General features: G+C 26.5%; 1 protein-coding gene and 1 long non-coding RNA gene across 4 annotated transcripts in view; one reads left to right on the top strand and one right to left on the bottom strand.

The window, feature by feature from the left end:
• LOC136985329 (uncharacterized) overlaps window positions 1-9,893 on the top strand; it is a 34,223-nt gene extending 24,330 nt beyond the window's left edge. The window contains exons 2-3 of one of the 2 annotated variants that reach the window (XR_010882323.1): window positions 8,728-8,850; window positions 9,687-9,893. This is a non-coding gene — a long non-coding RNA (uncharacterized lncRNA). Of the gene's footprint in view, window positions 1-8,727; window positions 8,888-9,686 lie in introns of those variants that run through there. The other variant, XR_010882322.1, reaches the window with a different exon arrangement.
• Window positions 1-10,108, bottom strand: part of LOC136985324 (A-type potassium channel modulatory protein KCNIP1-like) — a 36,539-nt gene that overhangs the window by 13,520 nt on the left and 12,911 nt on the right. The window lies entirely within an intron of this gene.

The following is a 10,108-nucleotide window of genomic DNA, read 5'->3' on the forward strand; positions in this document are numbered from 1 at the left end:
AAAAACATTAATCAAAAGCTCTTAAAAAATCCAATAACTTACAAGGTATATTAAGCATTTTATTTTTCCTATTAATTAAAAGAGCATTTTTTAAATAAAATTTTTATACATTTAATTCTAAAAAGTCTAAAATTCGAAATATTATATTTTTACTATAATCATTTTAAATGATTAAATAAAAATTAGATATTGATAAGAACAAAAAAATATTATCATCAATGATATTAAAACCATTTAAATTTCATCATTTATTATGACAAAAATGCAATTTATTCTTCTTTGTATCGACTTTATGAAATGATATTTAATTTAATACAATGCGTTCATTAATATTGAATTGCATCTCAGGAATTTTCTTTTTGTGAAAACTGAAAAAATCGGAGAGATTTCTAATTTTTATAAATTTATTATTATCCTTTTATAAATAACTTATCTTCTATTACGGAAATATTTTAAATAAAGATACTTCCTTCCTAAGACGATCATATTTTAAAGCGTCGATAAAACTGGAAAAAAGTTTCATTTCAAATAAGATGTAAAATTTATAAATGATAAATAAAACTTATGCGTTTGTTTATATTAGAAATTCCGAGGAAATGATTAAATTAAGAAAAAATATTGTATAAGCTGAATTTATTTCTATGTTCTGTAATGTAAAACAGGAATATTCTTGCAATGTGAAAATTTGATTCGATTTGATAGCAAAAAAATTGTATTCTACGTTTAATCTTATAAGGTTCCTAAGAAAAAAATTTGTAAAAAAATTCTAATAAAAGTCAACCAAGAAAAAAAATACAAAAATTTTCAAATTATCAATATATAGATATATAATTTAAATATATATATAAATCTATTCGAAAGTTTCCAAATGTATTTAATATTTGAAACGAAAAAAGATCAAATTTCACTGTTAAAAAATTTATTTTTAATTTGGTGAAAACTAATCTCTTATAGTGAATCAACTTCAAAAATATATGTTTCGGTAACTTTTACGTTATTCTTTTGCACAGATTTCATCAAATCAATCTGTCTAGTGCTGTGTTGTTTACGTTGACAAAAGACGGATTTATTAACGTTAATAACTGTTGCTTTCGGCATCAATAGTTGAATGCATCCAAATATTGATACCATTAAGAAACAGTCCCAAAAGGCACGTTACAACGTTTTAGAATAGCAATAAAAACATCAATCTTTTATTTAATATTACGATATTTATATTTTAAAATCAAATTCAACTAAATTTATAATCGTGTTTTCTTTACTTTAATGTAAATTATTTCTAATAAGAGTTTAATAATGTAATAATAATTTATTCATGTATGGTGAGTAATATAGACTATATATTAAAAGTTTTTAAATATTAAAAATTTTATTTGATATAAAAATCACGATAATGGCTAGTAATGCTTAATTAAAGTAACAATATGCAACTTGCCGCGAGATAAATTAAACAAATACTTTCTCGCATAATTTTTGGCTTAACCACTTCGGTTTTCATGCCGACATTTTGCTACTAGCAGTAGTCTTCTACCGAAATTTGATGGGGGATTTACCCCCACGAGCCTCCTCCCTGCCTACGTGCCTGTTACTAATATAATGCATTTTTGAGTTTGTAATTTCGTTACAATGAGATATTTAATGAAACTTTTGTGTTTGTTTCAAACAAAAAAAGAAAAATTATTGTTTTAATTCTGAAAAAAGTTTAACGTGTAGATTTAAAGTTTATGAATCGTAACGTTTTATTTGTCGCCATACTCTAAAACAATAGATATCCTCGACAAAATTTCTTACGTGAAACAAAATTTGATTAAATTAGTCTTGCACTACCTCGCGTATAAAGTTGTTTGTATAAAATGTTACATTTTTAATGACGTAATAACAAAAATATTTATTTTGCTTTCGGTTATAGTATTTTATTTAATTAGAACTTTACGTGTTACTTTTAACGCCATTGTAGTTACGATAGTCGATTAATAAATGAGATCTTCCACAGCATTGTTTGACAAATTGCGTGGATAAAAACAGATCACCACTAGTAGTCACGAGTGTCTAGTCTCATTATTATAAACCAATAGAATAAAAGACAGTCGATGCAATATTCTCGTCTTTAAAAGGTCGTGTTAACGATTTTTTGGAATAGAAACAATCAATTCAGTGAAGTATTGTGAAATCTTACGAGCACTTAAGTGAAGTATTTTCAATGTAAGGCTAGAAAAAACAATCATTTCTTGCATCACTGTAAAGCAAGACCACACTACAATAAGAAAACAACGAAGACTCTTAAGAAGTTGAAGTTAAAGGTTGTTCTGCACCTCCTACAGTTCAGATTTGGCGCCATTAGACTTCTGGTTGTTTGTAAAATTAAAGAAAAGATTGAAAGATCAACACTTTTCGTCAGATGCCGAAGCTCAAAGCTACCATAAGGGAATGGATAAAGGAAAAATCAGAAATATTTTCATGCAAGGAATACAGAAATGGATTGAACTTTTGAGAAAATGTGTTTCTATAAATGTTAATTGAAAAATGATATGTATGATTAAAACAAATGATTTTTAAACTGTCTACATTGTTCTACCTTTTACCAAACTAATTTTATAAAAATAGAGAACTTACGTATCAATCATTCCTCATAAATATTACGAATAATTTTTGTTTTATTCATTAGATACAGGCCCGAACCATCCTCAATTGATTCGGCAAAAACAATAAAAAAAAAAAAAAAAAAAAAAAAAAATAGAAATTACTCTTGAAATATCTTGACTTTGAATCCGGATTCTTCATAACGGAAATAAAATTTCTTACGCGTAACACTCAGCACCGAATTCTTTTGCAAAACCAACAAACATACAGGTTATGTAACAGAAATCGAATTTTCTCTTATAGACAAGTCCGAACGGAATTGACTAGAAAGAAGGAGCGATAAGAACAACAATCCTAAACGAACTTTTCACGAAAAATAGTAAAATGTTAGATCGAATTCGAAGAAGTAGAAGAATACCTTACGATGCAACATTCCTGCCAATCTTTTATTATATGTTCGGGAGTTATTCTGATTTTTGAGACGATTCGTACATTGTTTATTATTTTCGAATTTTAAACCAATTACGTAGCATCGATTACAATGATTATATCGTTGATACATTCATCATAATCAGCGTTTCCATAAAAATGAAAAATTCATGTGATAATACCCGTAATGAAAGTCATTTCGATTTTAAAATACAATTTTTAAAATCTTTTCTTTAGAATTGGCAAAGTAAAACCAATAACTATAAAAATTATAAATGCTGATCTGGGAAATTAAGTTAATTTTTAAATGAAAAAAATTAAATTAAATTGAATTTTATACGAGTATATTGTGGATTACGTTGCCAATTTCAATTTTGTTCAATAAGAATAGTCCCATCTTGAAACGTAGACCTAAACGAAGAACAGTAAACGAAATTCTTACTTAATTATAGACCTATACGGAAAAAAAAAATCAAATTTTGGATCGGATTCAAATCCGGCTTCCTCATACAGCTAGGACCTTCGCGACCGACGTGTAGAAATTAAATGAAAAGAAAAAATTTAGCAACGTAAAAAATTAAATACGGGTTATTCTATATTTGTTTTAACGTAAACACTTATACTCTTTGTATGATGATAAATATCTTTAGATTCTTTGTAATTAAAGTAAATGTAAGTAAAAAGAAAGTGTTTTTGAGACATTATTTCATTAATATTGTATTCGGCATTGCAACAAATTGATTAATAGACCGTTAACTTATAACTAGTAATCTGTACGATTTATGATTTATTATTACAACATTATTCGTTGTAATAGATTGATAACTAACAACTGAGAAGTTGGCGTGGCATGTAACTCATTAATATAATACTTATTGGCAAAACAAAATTAATGAATAGTTTAACGTTTATAATTTAGAAGTGCAACCTTTCAAGACTTATTTAAAATTAAGAAATTCAGAAATCTAATCTTATTAATTAGATTTCATGACAATCGTACACCTCGAACTCTTAAATCGACAGTCCATCACTACAGCATACGTATTTCTTGTTATATGGGATAATATAGATAAATTCGAAGCGCGAATGATATTTTGTATAAAATTAATATATGTATATTATAATTACGTATACATATTATCTTTAAGTTTAGAGAGAGGTCAGATAAATGTTGCATATATTTACTAGGGAACTGATGAAATATTAAAGATATTGATCGCGTTGACATTAAGGATTTTCGACTTTTCAAATCTTACTCTGAAAAAAAAAGATGCATAACTTTTTGACGAGAACGACTTAAAAGTTCACTTCCGGATATAAGCATAATGCGGTGAAATATCTTAGAATATCAGTTTTGCTAATTCTATTGAAGATATATTTTGAATAGACTATTTAGTTTATCTTAACCTTATGATAATAAGCGTGACTATCATTTATAATTCAAATTAGTTTCCATTTGTCGAATGCCGTGTGGTTGGTTTTAACTAGTCTTAGTAAGTATCAAATAGCTAACTGTTCATTAAAAAGAAAATTTAATTAAATTATATCATTCATCATAGATTAATTATCTTGACTATGCCTTTCTTAAATTTTAATCTGAGATATTTTGATAAAATTATTCATGTTAATCATTTATCCTTTGTTATATTAATTAATTATCTTAAAGTAACTACATTTATTTGTAATTATCTTATCTTAATTTTAGAGCATTTAATTCGAACATTATCCATTAATTGAATAATTTTGTAATTACATTGATCAAAATGCATTCTTTAACGCTAGAAAAATGACTGACTATCGGTTAATATTATAAATTGTGTTACATTTCTTCGCAGTTTTTATATTTAATGTTGGATCTTTTTATATTATTTTGAATCATTTTTAATTCGGTTTTGTATTCTTATTCGGCTTAATTTATCTTTTTTTTTCATTGGAGTGGAATATTTACTTCTAATGCAAAACTATTTTTCAGTCCTGTCACTTCTCATTTCATTGTTCTTTCATCAGCTATGGTTTGTTTTGTTATTAATTGCTTTCTCTGTTCGTTTAATCTGATACTCTGGTTTTCTTTCTGTTTGCACGTATGGCCATTATCAAGTACTCGAAAAATACGCTTATCACCTCTGCATGCTCTTAAGCTAACGTTTCTAAATCCTTTTAGATATGCCATCCCATCATCTAAATTTTAAGTGATCGCAGCAAAGTTCATCATCTTCTTAAATGTTAAATATAAAACAATCAAAAATATTAAATTTTTCATTTTAATATAATATAAAACAAAAGTAAAAGAATAACTGTATCGTTATATTCAGCAAATATAATTATAATTAAATGTATTTTAATGTAAAATTGTTTTCATAAGTTATTATGTTTTAAATAAAATATCTTTGAAAGTCCTGATGGACATCGAGTGAAAAACGCTGCGCTTTACCAGCTTTAAAACTAAAATGTTTTATTTTTTATTTTGAAATAGAATCAAGAATAAGTGAGAGTAAAATATTCTTCCTATTCCATAGATTATTAAATGTATTTCAAAAAGAGAAGTTATTAATAGAATAAAATTAAAATCTTTATTCGCTTTACCTATTCAAACAAATTCTTTGAAACTTCATTAAAAATATTAGTTTTTTTGTAATATGTGTCAAAGTATATCAAACATCTTGAACAGATTATTTTTATTCACAGTCTCTAATTTTCGATCCTTGAGAGCAAAAATGACAATCTCACTAACCGAATTTCTGTACTAATTAGTAACAGCAAGTCATTAGCAAGAAGAAAAGAATCAAAACCAAGTGCTCTTTCCCCTTACAAATTGTCAACATAAATATCTGCTGAAATTTTATAAAGCAGTAAATTTAATAATTAAAAATTGACCTTTGTAAAATAAATTACATTTAATCTTTTACAAATTAAAACATTTAATTTTAAATAATTTTTATTAAATTATTTATGACAACAGACGTTAACTGTTTATTTTCCTTTGAAATTAAAGCAATCAGCCAATAGCTAATGTAAATTTATGTTTACTGATTAAAAAATGTTATTTTAAATAATTTGAATAATTTAATTTATATCTTAAAATCAAATCTACACGTTCGAGCAAAACTTTATTAAAATATAGCCATAAAATAAAACAATAATGTAACTATTCCAATACAAAATTCCAACATACAAAATTTATATTTAATGCTTACTATAATTGGAAGTTTATTTTTCATTAATCTTTCTTCCAGTTTTATTTGTTTGAATAAGTAGAGTTAAATTAAAATATTTAGAACACAGAAAATTCAATTTATTAAAATTTCGTATGTGTTGATATTAGCTTTTCTTTTACAGAATATCCCTAGAGGCGGTATCACAATTTTCAATAAATTATTTAGAACATGGTTTCTCAATCTGTTGAAGTTATGAAATACAATTCTAAATAAATGAAAAAAACTAAAACTTTATAAAGTTCTTTTAAGTTTATGTCAATATTTAAATAAACCAGCACGAGTTGCTCAACTTTCCCGGCAACATTTAAAATTTTGGTGGCGCCATCTCTTATATTATTTTATTAAAAAATTTTTTACATTTTTAACTATTATAAAATGTCAAAAAGCTTAATTTTGAAAGTAGGGATGAGTTTTATAAAAAAAAATTGTAAATGCTAATAACGAATAAAATCGTCATTAAGTCCGATTCTACTGGAGATACACACGATCCCCATTATCTCCCCACCCCTTCAACGTTTAACCCGTAACATTTAATAGCAATAAAAGAACGATAAACAAACCTCCCTGCAAAATTTCAGAAATTTTCGACAAAAAGCACAGGAGTTATTAAGCTTCAAACAGGGTGAACAAAATCGTGCCCCCCACACACTAACATCCATACATACAGAAATTACCCCCGAATTTTTTGCATTTCTCGACGTTTCAATGTGTCCTAAGTCCAAAAATGTAAAAAAATCTTCGGGGTCATTGTTTGACCGATCGCCATACTTTTCCTCTGTTATATACAACAGCCGGGAAAGTAAAAATCGTAGGTTTGCACAAGGTCAGCAGTAGCGGATTAAGACGTTCAGGACTCCTTGGCACAGAAGAATTTGGATCCCTCTGTATAATTTTACATAATAAACTAACAACGTTTAATTGACAAACTTCACTCGTGACTACCGGTACATATAAAGTCTAATCCAGCAACTTCAACCTTTAAATTTCCGGTACAAACGACGAAAATTAACAGAAAAAACTAACGTTTTCGAATCTCCATCGAGATCTTCTTCTCTGTTATATACAACAGCCGGGAAAGTAAAAATCGTAGGTTTGCACAAGGTCAGCAGTAGCGGATTAAGACGTTCAGGACTCCTTGGCACAGAAGAATTTGGATCCCTCTGTATAATTTTACATAATAAACTAACAACGTTTAATTGGAGCTATAGAATTATTTACAAATTATAATATACAATTGCAACAGTACAATTGCTTTATTTTTCCAATTTTGGTGTCCTCGAGACCCGGTGCTCCTAGGCGTGTGCCACACGTAGCTAGTGAATAATGCGGAATCGCAAATCAGTATTGCATATTTTGTTTAGAATTTGCATGAAAATTTATTATTAACGTTAAAAATATTATTTTTTCGATTCGACATAAGTTACAACATAAATTATTCAGTATAAGAAAGAGTAACAGAGAAAAACTTTAGTAAAAGAAAATCGGCAATTTAATGCGAAAAAATATAACCTATGAATCAACGATGAGTTTGGTCATTACAGAATTTTGAAGTTCTAAAATATATAACGCAGAGGCTATGTATAAAAATATGATTTCGAACTAAATAAATTAACTATCTAATCTGAAATTGCATTAAGCTCTGGTTAAGCTTCTTTATACGAATATCAATATTCAATTGAATCGATACATATTGTATTACACGAGCAATACAATGTAACAAAATAAATTTGACAACTATGGTGTTGTTTTTATTAATTCATACAAGGTAAAATTAAGCTTAAATTATTTTCAGGCGATATACCGAGAAAAAATAAAGTATGAGAAAAAATAATCCTAAAGAAATGAATTATATAATGAATACTGTAATCAAATGTTGTAATCTAAGTTTTTATGAAAAAAAATAAAAAATTTTAATTAAGAAAGTGATCCATTAAATCATTTTGGATAATTAACTTATGATTATTTATATAAACCACAAATTTATATACAAATTTTTGTTCTAATTAGCAGTTATTTTTATACTAAAATATTAGAATAATTATAAATTTATTATGAAATAATAATAGAAATAAGCTATTTGACACAAATAATCGCCGTATAACTAAAGGACGAATTCATGAAGGTTTTGGTTGTTATAAAGGTATAAGAACATTTGAACTTACTCACAAAATATGTCATTAATTCGCGTCGTTATTTCACGACACTTTCGTGAATCAATTTCTAAATTTGTAAAATCACTTTCGTATAGGTATAGTATTATTATTATAATGAAAAATTTAGAAAATTTATGATTATCTTACTATTTTCTATATTTTATATCAATAAATAAAAATATAAATAATGTCTGGTAAATTTCTAGTAAGATAAATATTTATTTTTAATTCACTAGCATTAATATTTAAAAAATTTTTAAATTAACGAAGTTTAAATGCATTTTTATTTATATTTCCATGTACTGTACCAATAATTAATAACAGTGCTATACAGTGAGTTTTTGTTACAGTTCATCTCAAGCAACACGAGAACTACAAGAGTGATTGCTAACACAGAAGAGACGTTTATTTTTCAAGACCTGATGCTGAAGATTGATTGTTTACTTCAATTGAAGAAGATACTATCCTTGCAAGTAGGAAAAAATAAATCGACTACACTAGCAATTTTCATTTATAGACATTTTTTATTTTGATTGAGATTTAAAACATTATTATATTAATTTTTCTGAGCGGTTTACAGTTATTTTACATCAATATAATACATAATACATACTAAACGTATGACACAATAACTTTTTATGTAACATAATCACTTTACGTATATTATATGCCATTTCAGCAAATGTCTAACTTATTTAACTTTTGTATATCCTAACATTTATTAATCCAATACTAAAACTAAAATAGGCTTCAAGCGATAATGTGTCGATGGGGGCATTCGAGTCTTCGGATTATTTTTTAAATAATAAAACTGACAAAGGCAATTTTATAACAAACTTATCTTAATAAGAATATTCATAAAAGAAAGTTCTTAAAAAATAAAAATAAAGTAGAATATCTTACGTAAACTTTGGTTAAGACCCGTTTATCTTGACCTGTCTTACGAACTTCCGCATTTTATTTTTAAAATTCTAAGCCGAATTGTACATCAGTGAATTTATATGCACATTTCCCAAATATAAATTTTAATATTGTCATAAATAATTTTATTATATTCGAGAAAAATGTAAAAACACAGACAAAAAAGATTTAGATGTCTGCAAAAAATTTATTTTATTTTATTTTTATAAAGTGTCGAAGGACGTAAAGCGCAGATCACAATCTATACAATTTATATAATTAAAATCATTTTTTCTTCGATTCGTATAACCGTTTTAATAATTTGCATAAAGTGTATATTAAATTTTAAGCTTAACTATTTGAAAGATTTTCTTACGTGAAATATGTTAGTAATAAAGATCCTTTATAGGACCTTCGTCGTTATAGCACATTACGACAATAGTAATTCTGGAGATGCCGACACGAAAACCTCCTAAATTTCCTTAACTGCCGCTACTCACCAACGTGTCTAGCCAATCTCCTCGAAACAGAAAGATTCCTATACCTTCTGAGCAACAAGTAAATTGTTTAGTATCGGGTTGCGAAGTACGATTAAATAAAGAAACGACCAGTGATAAAAGATTTTGTCTAATATCTACATACAGCCTATTAAATATTAAGTACTTTTTTCATTATCGTTTTTACTTTGTTTCACGATTTAAATCAAACATTAGATTTAATAAATATGACAAATCTCTATATGATAACCTTTCTAAAATAGATTTTAAAGAATTTTTAACTTTAGTATTTTATTTCCTTTACTCTTTCCACCCGGAGGGCATTGATAAAGCA

This window comes from Centruroides vittatus, unplaced genomic scaffold, assembly GCF_030686945.1.
Source record: "Centruroides vittatus isolate TY-2023 unplaced genomic scaffold, ASM3068694v2 contig_958, whole genome shotgun sequence".
NCBI lineage: Eukaryota > Metazoa > Arthropoda > Arachnida > Scorpiones > Buthidae > Centruroides > Centruroides vittatus.